The 15883-nt window shown below is 44.9% G+C and overlaps 1 long non-coding RNA gene across 1 annotated transcript in view; it reads left to right on the forward strand.

Moving 5' to 3' along the window:
- The window catches only part of LOC123371399, a 209621-nt gene that overhangs the window by 43106 nt on the left and 150632 nt on the right, over positions 1 to 15883 (forward strand). Inside the window, exon 2 of the long non-coding RNA XR_006579787.1 lies at positions 3354 to 3508. This is a non-coding gene — a long non-coding RNA (uncharacterized LOC123371399). The remainder of the gene's footprint in view (positions 1 to 3353; positions 3509 to 15883) is intronic.

Raw genomic sequence — 15883 nt, forward strand, 5'->3', positions numbered from 1 at the left:
GATGGCTCTGCAGCCCTGCAGCCAATCAGACAGCTTGGCTTGCACCAGAGAGCCTGGCCAGCCGAGTCACATTTTGACCTCCTTCATCTGCTCAGCTGAAAACTTTTGGATCCACGTGAACTTCTGATAGCATTCTGCTCCAGTGCACCAGAGCCTGTACATCAGTCCAGGAAGAAATGCTGCAGAGGAAATGTTTTAACTCCACAGCACCAACAAGGGTCCACCAACCCCAGCCCTTTTTGAAAATGCCTTTAATTACAGCTACTGTACACACTGCTATCATCATCATTATTACTATTAAAAACATGGTTAAGTGATGATGAGAGGTGCTACCTGCTTAACCTCCAGTTGAGAAGGACAGGACCCAGTGGTACACCGGTGGCCATGCCTTCGCCCAGAGGGGAGAAACTGGGCTAAAATGAACAGGGCACAGAAAAACAGTGCCAGTGCGGGGACAGGAGTGGGAGCAAAGGTTCAAGAACAGGGTGCCAGAGAGACCCCGAGATAACGCCCACTGCTCGCTGAAGAGATTGACAGCATTTGTGGAGTGACAGGGGGCTGGCCTGCCATCTCTGCAGACTGATGTTCTCCAAGATAAGGTACCGCGCAGGCAGCAGACGTACACACTTTCCCCAGGCTAGTGGCCCACCAGTGTTGTCGCACTCTGAACTAGAACTGTCCCAAGAGGCGCGGGAGTAGTTCATTCTCTATGTGCGTTCGGCTCTGTTTACTGCCGAGTCTCCTGGCCAAGTTATTGCCATTATGCTAGTGGCTTTGTGATATGGGTGCTTGTTCCCTGGGAACTGGACTGAGACCACCCCCTCATTTTACACAGGCCGCCGAACAGCGAATAGGTAGTAACGGCTTCCAGTAAATAGCAAGCTGGGCTGTATATGAACCAGTGACCTAAAGGTCATCACTAGGTCCCCTGAGACATACAGCAGCCTCACAGAACCAGAGATGGAAATGAGCTATTTGGTCATCTAGTCCAGATCCACCTCTCTGCCACGATGGGCCTGTTCTCTAGGGGTACGTCTACACTTACCTGCCGGTTCGACGCGGAGAGTTCGACTTTTTGGAGTTCGAACTATCGCGTCTGATCTAGACGCGATAGTTCGAACTCCGGAAGCGCCGCGGTCGACTCCGGTACTCCACCTCGGCAGAAGGAGTTGGCGGAGTCGACGGGGGAGCCGCGGAGTTCGACCCCGCTGCGTGTGGATGGGTGAGTTGTTCGAATTAGGGTACTTCGAATTCAGCTACGCTATTCACGTAGCTGAATTTGCGTACCCTAATTCGAACCCCCTTCTTAGTGTGGACCAGGCCTAGAAGAATATTCTCCAGTGTTTTGTCCAGACTGATTTTTAAATGTCAAAACAATTGGTTTCCACCGCTTCCCCAGGACACTCTTCCACACTTCAAGAGAGCTCGCTCTCTCCAGTAGTTTTCCATGATATTCATCATCCTGAATTTTACCTTTCTTAATTTCATCCCGTTACTGTTAGTTAGATCCCTTCATAGCACTCGAAATCATTCCTCTCCAGCCTTGGGCTTCAGACACTTGTAGACTGTTATCATGTCCCCTCTTTGTCATTGCTTTGCCAGGACATCTTGGCCCAAATATTCAGTCATGAAAATAAAGTGAGGTACCTTGGTTGGGGCAGGGGGGTTGGGGTGTGGGAGGGGATGAGTGGTGCAGGCTCTGGGAGGAAGTTTGGGTGCGGGCTCTGGGCTGGGGTGGGAGTTGGGGCCAGAGGGGCAGTGCAGATCCCAAAGTGACTGGCACACCCCTCTGGCAGCGGCTTCTAGGCAGGGGAGGGGATGGTAAGGGATCTCTTGCCACCACTTCCACAGCTCCCATTGGCCACAGTTCCCAGCCAATGGGAGCTGCGGAGTTGGTGCTTGGGGCAGGGCCAACGCGCGGAGACACTCTCCACCCCAGGGGCCACAGGGACATGCTGGCTGCTTCCGGGAGACTTGCAGCATGGCGCAGAGGGAGGGAGGCAGAGCGGGCAGGAAGCCACCTTAGCCCTGCTGCATGCATGTCTCTGCATGCCCCTAGGGTAGAGGGGGGCAGCGAGTGACTTGCTGCAGGCCCAAATTTCATTGGGATTTTTTGCTGTAATCTCCTATCTAATTTTTTGTCTCCTAATTAGTCCTTTTCAGTAGCACTTTCCCCTCCTTATTTTCTCCAGATGTATTTTCCCCAGACCAAATCTCATTGTTTTGCCTCATAGGGCTCAGTTAAACTAGGGACTTAAGCATGTGCCTAATTTTAAGCACGTGTTTATCCCCTATTGATTTCAATGGGCCTACTTAACATACTAAAAAATTAGACACATTCTTAAGCATCTTGCTGAATTGGAACATTGATGCAAGCTGCCCCCTGCTTGCACATTATTATTATGATATAAACGTAATTTCCCAAAACCAAAGAAAGCAGGTAAGTTGAGTGGAAGAGATGAAATTCTATCCTTAACCCTTCTTATCATGTGCCATGTTACATACCACCTGCATTGTGACACTTGGGCACAAGGGTTGGGGGTTGTACGTGTGTTGGTGGCACAATCTGAATCTCTTTGCTCGTGTAGCTTTAATTTAGAGTCTGACCTTATCCCCTGGATGTCAAATGCCCATTGACTTCACTGGTGCAGGATCCAGCCCTTAGTCATCGGTATTCGTTCCCAATTTTTTTTTAACAGCAGCCTAAAAACTGGTAATGAGAGAGTGAGACAAAGGCTCCCAGTCCTTTCTGTTTCAATCCATGCCTGAGTGTTGGAGGTGCATTGAAGTGCACTGAAGCTTGGCACACCTCAGCTCATCTTCAACCCATCCTCGAGAGACCTCGGGGCATCCGCTGCAACACAGCTCTTTGACGTGATGTTCCATAATGACGCCTGTTGGTCTTATGGTCTGTTGCATGGGGCTGAGATGATCTTAATACAAATATGCATATAAAAAGTGTTCTGACCCCCACCACCACCTCCGTCCCACACACTTCGCCTGTGTAGTGACCAGATTCCAAATCTAGATGGAACTGTTGCGTTCTCTCTTTCTAATACTAAATATAACGATACCACTTTACAGTCGATTTGCTTTCTCAATAGCATTTCAAATATGCGGTTTAAAAAAAATCATGATTAAAAAAATCAGATCATGATGATGATAGAATTATGACTCATTAGACATTGCCAATTTGGGAATATGTCTATTTGGGATCGTTCCCTCACTCTGGACTTTGTTAGAATGAGGGCTCCAGAACAAACATGGTTACAGAAATGGCCTTGTATTATCCCACCTTGTATTGAGTGGTGTTTGGATATTTGTTTATTGCTGTGTTTGTATTTTGTTCCTAGGTGTGGTTTTTTTTCAAGCCTAGAAATGAGCTGCCCCTTTAAGAACAGGACAAGGTGCTGGCAGCAGCTTGTGTTCGCTGGAAGCTCCCAGGCTCAGAAGAGTGTGTGGGGAGCCAGCTGCCTGGAGGTCCCGGCTTGTTTGAACTTCAGCAAAGGTCAGTGCTGGGTTTAACACACTTATACAAGCCTTGCGTTTGAAGGTGTAACATTAAGCTTGGCAGCCCTCTAGTTCTGCCCTCTGCTGCTGCCCATCACCATAGCATCTGAGTGCCTACCGTGTAAAATCAACAGCAGTAGCAAAGTCCCTTGGGAGTGTTATGGAGCCCCTGGCACATCTTCCTGTGCAGGGTCTGAATGCTCCTTCCTAAGGGTTTGCAAGACCTCTGCACAGAGCACTCTCATGGACTTGAATGGGAGCTCAGAGCAGATGCCTTCCATTATCAAGACCTTTGTTTCCCCCTGAGAGTAGATTTTTTTTTATTCATGTTTCCAGAATGAGAGCTGCAGCAGCATATTAGCTGCATGACCTAACAACAAGCCCAGCATGCTGGCTCTGGTGTAATTAAAGGATACACATGTGACCCCAGTATGTATGTATTATGCCACCCCCTACTCTTTGCTCTCCCTGGCACCTGTATCCCTGGGGCCAGTAAGGAATGAAAATTGACAAGACTCCTGCTCGCAGGTATGTCTGTTAAAACAGAAATCTCGATTAGATAACTCCTGATTTATAAGCGAAGAGGCCACGTTGCTAGATGTGGATGCCTGATTCTCTTTCATTTTAATGGCAAATCAGCATGTAAGTCTCTTATGTGGCTTGAAAATCTTAACCCATTATGTCAGCATGGGTTCTTCGGCCTCTGCTGCTGTTTGTTGTCAGGCGGGGTGAAAATCAGCCATGTGCAGAGGGCCAGCACTCAGAGGCTGCCCTGCTTATGTTGATGGCTAAAGTGAGACGCAAGCGGTGCATAAGAGTTATGATGAATTTCACCGCAGGAAAGCAGAAACTGACTTCTTGGAATAAGAACTGGGGACCTTGAACTCGGGTGTATAAACATTGGGGAAAAACTTTAAGATCCCAGCTCTCTGAAGACTTAGGTATATTCTCTGGCCTTTGCACTAACACTTTGTTCAAAACAATGACCAGCTGAGGTCTAGACTGCGCTGTGTAGCTAAATCCTCTACCATCATTATTCCAGGAAATGCATCAGATTTTTGACAGTGATGTGTCTTTTCATTCTCAGAGTGGGTATTAAATAAGCACCTGCTAGTGAGGGCTAAACCTGCAGAAAGTACGAGGCTTGATGTTCAGACACGATGAAGTCGGTGGAAACTCTGAAAATCAGGCCCGCAGTGCTTCAGTTTGGATAAGCAGCCAGAGGGGTGGTACAGGCATTCTAGCGAGGTTTCTGATACCTCCTGCCTCTGACCAGGCTGTGAGAACTTGAAATCCGCCCCTCCTGTGTTATTTCAGTGCATCCATGTGTTATGCTGGCTGGCACCTGGAGGCGCAGAGCTGTGCGACAAGGAAAAATAATGAGAAAAAATTAAGCTACATCTTATAACTTGAGAAAAAGTGTCATGTGGATTCATTCTGAGTGTGGAGGGAAGGGACTTGGTTGCTGCAATTGCAAGTCTCAAAAGCCATGCAGGTAGATTAAAAGTGTAAATTGCTACAGTTCCAGAGGAGCCAAACTGGCCTCGCCTTATTCACACCAGGTGCAAACCAAATAAACCCCTATCCAGATGCTTTAGAGCTAACAGGCATGAAAACCACATCTTATCAGTGGTGCTCTCTTTCCCTTTTCATACCATGTATGTTGGCTTCCTGGCAGTTTGTTCCTACGTTTGGGGCAGGTCAGTTTCCAAACAGCTTCATACTGAACTGGCCTGTGATGGGGTGAATATATCCAATTTTGGGGGAGCGAAGGGTTAAACTCCTTCTGTGGATTATGCCCCTCCCTGTCTCAGCTATCTGGTATGGAAGCAAAGGGCTCCAGATGAGCAGAGCGCAAAGGTGCTGGGAACAATTAGTGACCCAATATGAAGGGTAAATGGTGTTGGAGGTGTGTGCTGCAGACTGATATAGTTTAGTACAGTAACTAACGGGTTAATGTCCCGTAATATGCTCATAGGCTCAGGGAATTGCTGTGATAAGAAGATCCTGGGAATGTATAATAGTGATACTTATTGTCTTGCCTGCACCTGTGTTTAAGTGAGAGGAAACATTGCCTAGTGGTTAAAGCACAGGACTCAGATTTAAGAGATCCGGGCTCTATTCCCAGCTAAGCTGTTGTAAAACTGTTGTTGTAAAACTGCAGGCAGGTCAGTTGCTATGCTCGGCCGCCCTGCACCTGGTGCAGTCTCTTGCCCCAGTGTGGGGAGGCATTAAATGATTGCCCTTCTAATGCAGTAGCTTTCTACATCTATTTCACACTCACTCTGCATTGATCTAAATAACGAGTTCCGGGGCAACGCTGGCCCACAGACTATCCTCAAAGCCTGTTCGTCAAATCGTCCATGTCAGTAACTAGAATTTTCTCTTATTACCATTATTTTGCAGTTTAAAAGTTGAGTGTATGTTTGTTCTCAGACTCTGAGAGGTCTGCAGCTCTGTCCTACACATCTTCCCAATGTCAGGGTTGTATTATAACTCCAGTTTGGCATATAGTAATTCATAAATCCTGAATTAACTCCACCAGGTTTATAAATCTGTACGTAAAAAGATGGATGTGAATTCCTGGCAATAGCAGGCCCTTGAGGAAAGAAACTGGGACTTGTTTATTCCTCTTACATTGGTGGATTGAAAGACTGTTGAGATTGTTAGCTCTTATCTCCTGGTCCATCCTAACCCCTTTATTCTGCTTGTTGAGCTGGTAGTTGGAACAGAGGTTGGTAGCATTGTATGCGTTTGGCAATGGGCTGTGGTAGCTGGATTTCAAAGCAGTGATTTGCATTTAACATCTTACCCACTAAGCCGTGTGACACTACCTTCACTGATCTCTTTGGCCACGTGACCCCAGAGCCTCACTCCAATAGCGAAGAAAAGTTCATCATCCATGTAAAATGATTTCAATTAATTCTTAATGATTTGAGCTGGGGATTCCATGCGAGGGAGTTGGACCATTTCATTACCCGCTGGCCATGTACAGTTATAATGTGCATTGCATAGTTTAATCTCTTATACATGAATATTTGAAATGTACGGGCTACAGTGAGCTCAGGTGAACAATGCTGAACTTGTTCAGTACCTTTTAGAGCGATAGCAAGTTGCCATTTAAAGGGAATGTCCAGAGTATTAACTAAGATCATTTATGTGCTAGAGCTATTTTCACTTAAAAAGCACATGGGGAATTTTCAAAAATAGCCTAACTCTGTTCCCATTGAAGTTAATTTTTTTTTTTTACAATCCCTCCCAGAAGAACATGCCTTCCAATATTGTCCCTGATATTTTTTCATGCTCCTGAGCTTTGGGTTCTGTCTAGCACCATGAGCAGAAGTACCAAAATACTACAAGAAAGACTGTGCGTGCAATATTGTCCACAGGAAACAGAAGTGCTGGAAATCTCATGAGAGCCACTCTTCTCCCAGGATTTCCTGCCCCAAATAAGCACAACAGCAGGTGCATGTTTTGAACAGCTCGGTACCATCTATTCAGCTATTAACTTTGCGAGTTAAATGGCCACACGAATTAACACGAGGGCTCCGTAAAGACTGCAAAAAAGTGGCAGTGGGGAAGGGAAGCAACCAAACCAGGCTGAATTTGAGTGGTGTTGCGACTCTGTGCGCCAGGTCACAATGCCACTCACTCAAATTTGGCCCGGCTGCCCCTCCGTCATGCCAGCAGAGGAGGGGGACTACAGTTACACTGCCCAGCGCCAGTGAGGTTCTCAAAAGTGCGTGTGGGGAGGCCTGGGCCTTCCTGTTTATGTTGTAAGGGGGCAACCGCCATGTGGCCCTTCTGTCTCCGGTACCTGTGGTTGCATACATGCAGCAGAGGGCTTTGTGATATGCAGCTGTTAGTGAGATGAAGCTCATGACATCTGTAGGAGCTAGAGATGTACCATTGTTCCCATTTTACAGATGGGGAAATAGGCACAGGAAATCTCATTTAAAACCCCAGGGTTTGAATTGGAATATGAGCAAGAAGAGAAGGAAACTCTGTCAGTCCGTCCCTCCTTTTGTCTTGCCAGAATTAGACCCGTGGCTGGTGATGACGACGAGCATTAGGAAGGTTTGAAGTTAGAATTGTAATGTGGAGCGAGGAAACCAACCAACCAACCAACCAACAAAAATCTGGGGACAATTAGAACAGAATTTCTGGCAGACAGTACCGCCCGTGTGGCTGGCAGATCTGCCGATGTTGATTGTTGACAGCTTCCTCAGCTTGCTAATTAAAACTGTAAAATTTCAGGTGAATGACAGTGGCTGAAACGCGAATTCTGCTTTTTTTTTTTTTTTTTGCAGCTGCAGCCGTTCATCGGCTATCGCTGTAACTGGCGGACACTGCCAGTTGCTTAGACAGATGGAAATTAATACTTACGTTCCCGTTGTTACACGTCGTCATCCCATTTTCATTTGTGTTCTAAAAATCAATTATACGCACATATTAGCATGTATAGAAATAGCACACGTGGCATTTTGGTGCAGGGGACCAGTCCCACTTATGGCCTGCATTGGAGCTGGGTGGGACACCAGGGATAGAGTGCGTGCCCTGCCTGACACACAAAGGCACTCCATGTCAGGCCTCAATAAGCCACCACGAAAGCTGCGGGCCACGGAAGGGGGTTGCTAGAACTAATTTATATACATCCGGTCGTCCTAACGCCTGACAGTTGTGCAGACAGGAAGCAGCTGTGATTCCACCCCATAGGCTGGGCTAGTCGCTGTGGGAGTGCTTATGGGGAGGGAAGGAGGTACTGCACAACACCCCTGCTCACCTGCCCTAGGTGGGGATGGGGTGGTTTTCATCTCCCCAAAACTTCTGCGTTCAACCCGCCCGGACCCTGGATACTCGCGCTCTGTGCAAGTGGGGTGAATTTCATTCTCACAGCCTAGACTTCATTGTGTCTTGTATAAATGGGGATGAATATGGGATAACAAAGAAGTGATGACTATTTGCACTGATGGCTCATACATGAGAAAAAAAAATTGCTAGGACTGTCTTGTTAATTTGGAGTCTGATTGTGAGTATTCAGCTGTGACCTCAACAAAACAACTTATTAGAATTTGGGATTTTTTTAATATATGTGATGCCTACATTTTCTTTTCCTTAATTGCAGTGGGCCAAATTCTGGTCTTGGTGATGGTGAGTCAGTGGAGTTGCTCCAGATTTACAGCAGTGTAAATGCGAGAAGTGGAGAGTTTACTTTTTTTCACAGCGAAATGTCTATTCTTGCTTCACAAGTGCAGAGAGCGGTTTCTGATGGTTAGCGTTAAATTTCAATGCTCACCTGAAGTATAGTCTAACGAGGGATGCATTCTCTCTCTTTTTGATTTATTTTTTAATATCTGTGAATACCCTGTTTTATGAAAAGAGCCAGCTGATTGCGCTAGCGAATGGAGTTCCCTGTCTCTCCACTGAGCAGGTAAAACTGTACTAGTTCGCCCTCACGGTCTCCAGTGCAATATTGCTAGCCCCCAGGATTCACTCAGGCTTGAGATTAGCTTAAAAAATAATGGGATTTAAAAAAAAAATCCTCTTCTACTTCTGGTTTTTGAGCCTTTGGATTGTACTTGGGTTGGATTTTCCAACTTTTCTCTGCCCAAGGGCTAGCAACTTACTTTAAAAACAAATAAAAGCTGAAATTCTGATGACTCCCAGAGCTGGGGCTTTAAGAAGAATATCAAATAATATGAAATTTGAGACAAAATAGTGCAAGCTGTCAGCACTGTCCGTTGTGCCCCTGGAATGGCCCTGCCCTGAAAATGTAGCGTGCATCCAGTGTCATCTGTTTTTTCAGTGATGTCAGCAAACACTTTGAGATTGGATCAACTGAGGGTTTTTTTTTTCTCATGCTTGTGTGGATCAAAATCCATTTAATCACTTTTGCTCAGACTTCACAATAAATAAACAAACTGTCCTTTGGTAAATCCAAACAAGAAAGGTTATTAAAATAGATCTTGAAATTCAACTTTAATGATAGCATATGCATGCCAGGTAGGTTATAATATAGACATCTCTGTTGCTAAACATGTGGTTTGCATAAATAGCAGTTGAGAAGTGGTCTTACTTTGTTTATTACTGATTAAAAAGTTTGCTGTAAAGAAAAAGTTGGAATAAAGTTAATACTTTGTTTCCATCGTACAAATGGTAAGAAAAACTTAAGATCTGCCAGCCTCGCTCAGATTGAGTAGTAACTTCCTCTGAGCATGTCTGGTAAAGAACAGCTATTCAAAGTCAAGCCCTGTTCCAGCAAACGCTTACACGCCTGCTTAACTTCACTACCATGAGTAGTCCTGTTGAAATAATTGGAGCTACTCCCAGTAGTAAAGTTAATCAGGTGTATAAGTGTGTGCAGGATTGAGACCGGAGGTACTACTCATTCTCAGCATACTAGAATAACAACAACAAAACAAAAACAAAAAAGGGGGAGGGGAGCGGCGACGCATTTAGTGTAAAAGGATGCTGGCATCAAGCTCCCAGAGGTAGATGTTCTCACAGAGCGAGAGAGCTGAAACTAGAGCAGAGAAATTCACGCATTATAGGACTTTGAAACCAGCACTCCAGCCTAAACCATCCTAGGAAGCCTAGCGTCTCATTTATTCAGGAACAGGCCTTGCATTTTCCCTGAATTTCAAGAAAATCCAACTGACTCCCAGAAAGCGACATCCTGACAGGGGTGTCTTTCCATTGGCTAGGTGGGCTTTGGTCAGAAGCTTCGTAGGCCTTATACTTGACTCCTTCACACTTCGAAATGCAGCTACAAAAGTGTGTACTGCCGTGTGTGTGCAGCTACGTTTGATTTCTGGTTACCTGGCTCAGCCCCTGAATTGCCTCCGTGCGGGTTGTGCTGTAGGTTGGAAAGAAACTGTAAGTAGATGCGGGGGGGGGAGGGGGGGGGCTGAAAAAAATAGTGAAATTTCAATACCAGAGACCAGAAGTAATTGGTTAACATTTTCAAAAGCTATGAAGTGACATAGGGTCAAGTGCCATTGAAAGCCTAGTGAGAAGACCTTAAGAGGCCTGGCTATCTGAGTAAAGGGATGACTTTTTCCCAGCCTGATCAAATACTGATCAGTTTGTGAATCTTGGCTAAGGGCAAATGCTTATTTCTTTCAGGGAAGCTGATCTGAGCAAGAGAGAAAATTGCAGCTATTAGGAAGGGTGTGTGTGTGTGTGTGTGCGCGTGCACATGGGTGGAAATGTATCATTCTGCAAAAGTTAGGGTCCGATTAACTACTGGAGAATCAGCATTTGGTCTGGAAACAACTGCCTAGTATCTTTCCACTGGACTGTTTAGCCGAGCTTCAGTAGTAATGTAGTTTGTACACTTGCACATGCATGTGTCATGAAAGAAGCACATACTAAAGGCACGATTGTATTGCCCACTGCAATGCCAATTACTGGATATTAATGGCAGGATAGCGTGCATATGCCTAAACTGGGAAGCAGAAGGTTAATAGACGAACAGCACCAGAAGATCCCATTTATCAGTTTCTATTTATCTCTCCTTGGGAGGTGGCAGGTTTACAGTAAATACCTTCTGTCCTCCTAATTTTCTAATGATGGGGATAATGATGGAGAATGGTGAAGTCATTAACTGGGACAGCCTCTGTGCATCACTCTGTCAACCACATCTCTCCAAGACCTGCAATGAAAAGTGATGGGCCCCAGCTGTTCGCCAGATTCTGTTCCCCTCCCCCATTCCCCACTCTCAACCCCAAATGCAGGCTTAGAAAATATTTCCCCAAAAAACTAAGTTATAGGTGGTCGCGGTTGTGGGAACGGGAGGGAGCCCCTCTGCGGACTTTTCTCTTGTATGTCCCTGTATGAGAAGGAAGGGCAGTTTTCTAAAGTGAAAATAGTCTAGTGCTCTAATATGGTCCAAGGACAGAGGACTCAGTTAAAAACTGTGTGCAGTGTTGGATAAGCAAATGAGAGAGACATGCACGTCAGTTCACCCCAGCTATCTCTAAAGCCCAACGCCTGCCACTTGAAGAAAAACACCCATCCGAAAAAGAAGAAGACTTGCCTTCTGAAAAATAAGTTACTTTTTGTGGGGTTTGTTGAAAACTTTTTAAAAAATGGTGACTCTTTTAGTGAGTAAATTCTGAGTTCTGTTTTACTGTCATTAGACAATTGTTGGGCATTTTCATAAATTCTGGAAATTTCACCACTGGCAGCACAAATGTTTGTTGTTCTGAAAATTCATGCGGGAAATTCATCACTTGTTAATTGCTGTTCTTTTGTTGCACAATGTCTCAGTCAGTCGTTCAAGGAGCCGAAACAATACCATGTGGCCAAGTGGCTGGCCATATGACACAAACGTCAGATAGCCAATCTTTGCACAGAGTCGGTGAATAACTAGCACATTTGAAGACATTTGGGATCCTAGATCAGGGACAGGTTTCTAACTCTAAGGGTAGTTAAGTTCTGGAATAAGCTTCCAAGGGAGGCTGTGGAATCTCCATCAGTGGAGATTTTTATGAACGGGTTGGACAAGCATCTGTCTAGGATGGTGCGGTTAACTAGGTCCTGACTCAGTGCAGGGGACTGGACTAGATGACCTCTCAGGATCCCTTCCAGCCCTACATTTCTGTGATCCCATGAGTTTATGGGGAGGAACGGTGGCCTTGTGGACTGGCATTCTGGAGACATTGATTCAATTCCTGTTCTGCCATAGATGACCTGTGTAACCTTGGACAAGTCATTTAATTCCCATGCCTCAGTTTCCCATCTACAAAGTGGGGGTAACAGTACTTTCTTAGCTCAGAGATGTAGTGCGAGGATGGTTGGGAGGTGCACAGATGGTATGGTGACCAGAACCACGTAAGTACCTCAGACTGAATGATTTGCTAACCAATAAATGGAGCTAAATTCATAACAGGTATTTTAAATAGTGGATAGTACAATCAGATTTACAAATCCTCCTGGAACCAGAGTGGAAGCAATACATACGAGTCCTTGTGAACCCTCCTTATCTTTTATATTTCTTCAGTGTTAAGCCTTCTGTTGTCTTTTTTTTCTCTGTCTTTTGTTAATTTTGGCTAATTAGAGGAAAAAGGAAAAGGCGCACATCAGATGACAAGGATGGTCCAGTGATTAGGGTGCCAGCTTATGACCTGAAAGACCTGGTTTCAATTCCATACTCTGCTACAGAGTTTCTGTGTGACCTTGGTCAAGTCATTCATTCACTCGGTGCCTCAATTCTCCATCTGCAATAGAACAATAGTTCTTCCCTACTTCACAGGGGTGTTTTGCGGTCAATTAAATTAAAGATGGTGAGGGTAGACGGGCCATATAAGACTGGTGAGTGCATCTAATCCATTCCTTACCAGTGCAAGATTGTTTCCTGAAAGCATGTTTGTTTTCCAGTGCTTGCTTAATTTCATGTAATTTACAGTCTATACCCTCCCCGCCCCCATATAAAGTGTCTGGGCGTAAGTATAATAATTTACAGTGTTGTGCGATTGTGAGTGGAATAGACTTTAACTAAGGAAACTGTGGCTGGAGCTGGCCAAGGTCCACCACCCAGCTCTGATAACACCCTGCAAACCTCTGCTATTTCTGCTCTAGTTGTCTCTTGAGAACAGTGTCTTAGCTATGGTGAATCCAGTGATGGCTGTGCTACATGGAGAAACATTTTGTATAGCTGAGAATGAGACTCCTCTGTGCCTAAAGCAACTGCTTCCTTCGCGTTGACATAGTTGACCCCCTGAGTTCCTACGGCACTGTCATTTTTAAGACGTCTTAGATCATGGCACCAGTATATTGCAGATTCCCACAGGACCGTCAAAGATCTCAGCTGCTGCTGTGTAATAATTTTTTCTGAGGAACAAGTCCACATAGCCACTTTTGAAGCTTTTAATGCTTTAGTTTTAATTGCGAGGCTGACGCCATTAGAAGTACCTGTAACTTTTTGGCTATATTATTTCCTCTAGACATGCCATCCAGTTCCCATTCCAGTTACAGACCCTTTTTTTTTAACATGTTAAATATAATGAGGACCCTTTATCAGTGCCCCCCTCCATCTTTCTCCCCACATGGTTTTCCTGCGCTGGCTCTTAGCCTCTGAAACGACAAGTTTTGTCATTGCTACTGATCAGATCCTGTATATCATCCATTAACACACCCATATATTCACTGCCTGACATGTTCTAATTCATGCATTCTCTTGTTCAAATAATTTATGAGTCCCAGCACACACATCTGCTATTTATTTAGGTTCTATTTTTACTATTAGCTGTATAAATTTTTATTCGAGTAGGTAGGTGAAAAGCACCAACGTTCAAGACACCTTCTCTCTCTCTCTCTCTCTTTCTCCCTCCCTCCACAGTTGGAAAGACTTTTACAATATTTAAAATAACTCTTTCAGTTAAAAGAACATGAACCTCAGTATACATTGACTACAGTTTTATCAGCTGATTCACCCGTCCCTAAATTCTCTCTGGATCACCCATGCCTGGTCATGTTCTAAAGTGACACAGAGCAGTGGGAAAACATTATAAAACCAGACAAAGTTAATTGGCTGTGCTGAGATGCTGAGCAAGAAACATGGAGCAAACCTCCCACCGTATGTAAAGGGAATGAGCCCGAGGCCCATACTCACCCCCTTCTCGCAAGAGGTGTCAGCTTGGCTCCTGCTACTGGGATAGAGTCTCTGCTGCATCTCCTGAGAAGTGCAACTCAAACACACAGCCCAGGAGGAAGGGAGGCAAACGTGGCTTTATGCTTTCTTTGCACTGCCAGGATTCTGGGGGCTGCATAGGTGAAATGGCCCCTGTCATAAGTTAGAGCAACCCCAAGGGGGCCACAATTAGATCTACTGTTTCTAATGTTAGAATATATTTTCTTTTGAGCCTGTCCAAATCTGACAAGAAGCAGCATCCTGGAATTGCTTTAAACCCAACAGTGATGTTTTGCCTTACAATTATCTCACTCACAGGTTACTTTTGTTCTACTCTGTATTTTCCAATGAGCAGCCAGTGAGATGGTGCATGGTTCCTTTTTCTCCCCTACGAATGAAAATCCATCGGTGAATGAGCTGTACTGTATGTAACGTATCCGGCCCGCACACTGGATTTTTTTAAAAAAGTAACTGACACGAAATGCATACTGTTTTCCTCTAATTGAGGGGGTTGATAGTGACATAAGGAGCCTTTCACCTCTAGGTCACAAGTTTGAATCTCACCATGTTAGTGGTGGCTGGGAGGAATTGCCAGCTGACAGCTGATAGCGGCACCAGTGTCGTGAACAGGTGTTTGTATCACAACTCACAACACGCATGCCTGTTGGCTTTTCTAACAGAGAGACAAAGCTCAGAGTCTGCATCGAAGTGCCTAACCCTATGGGTTGGTCTCCAGGGGCTAAATGTTAAAAATGATCATGGTAACATGTTAAATCCCCTGGTTGAGACTTTACCTGCAAAGTCAAAAAATCTCCTTTGGAAGATTAGAAGTAAAACCTGCAGTGTAAAGATTCTGAATTCTAATCTGGTCAAAGACAAGAATGCCAACATGCTTTTTTTAAGAATCAAAGCCCACATTTATTTGAATTAGGAAAGATCCTAATAAAATAAATGAAATGGGCCAGCTTCTCAGCTGGTGTCAGAGTGGCATAGCTCTGTTGATTTCAATGCTGATTTACACCAGCTAAGAATCTGGCCCATTGTCTTAAAATACTTTGAAAAGACAGGCCCAATGGAAGTCAGGCTTTCAAAGAAGGATGTAAAGAATTTCCACCCCTGCATTTCCTATTGCAGCTGCCATTGCAGCACTAATAAAAAGAATGTAGGAGCTGTGGGAGCCTTGTATTACAGGGGTTCGTTAACTTTCAAATGTTTCAATTGAGAAATTTCAGAGCCCTCAGCTATTGACCATGGTGGGCAGCTCAGCTGAGATTCCCCCGGGGCTCAGGTACAGATGTGATTGCCAGTCAGAGTGCGATAAGAAACCTAAGACAGTGTCCCAGAAAGTGTCATACTTGAGTTGGAGAGGCTTAAACCAAATAGCTGAGAGAGACTATAAATAATTTTTGTTCGGCTGTAACAGACAGACAGAGGAGCCTTAGCTGATGCTAGAGGAGCTCTCTTTATGCCAAGAATTCAGTCGACAAGGTTGCAGTACCTCACTCAAGACCCATCCTGATACACGGGCATTAATAAGGTTGAATCCAGTACAGCAGCTGTACTGGAAAACCAGGCACCTTTGACATGAGACACGCAAACATGGGTTGCGATTGTAAGCATATGAGTAATTCGCGCAGCAGTCCCATTACAGTTAAATGCATATATCAAATTAAGCATGTGCTTTAGTGCTTTCCTGAATGGGGATGCTTTCCTGAATCAAGGCCAAGTTTGGGGGTCTAT

Source organism: Mauremys mutica, chromosome 5 (assembly GCF_020497125.1).
Source record: "Mauremys mutica isolate MM-2020 ecotype Southern chromosome 5, ASM2049712v1, whole genome shotgun sequence".
Lineage (NCBI taxonomy): Eukaryota > Metazoa > Chordata > Testudines > Geoemydidae > Mauremys > Mauremys mutica.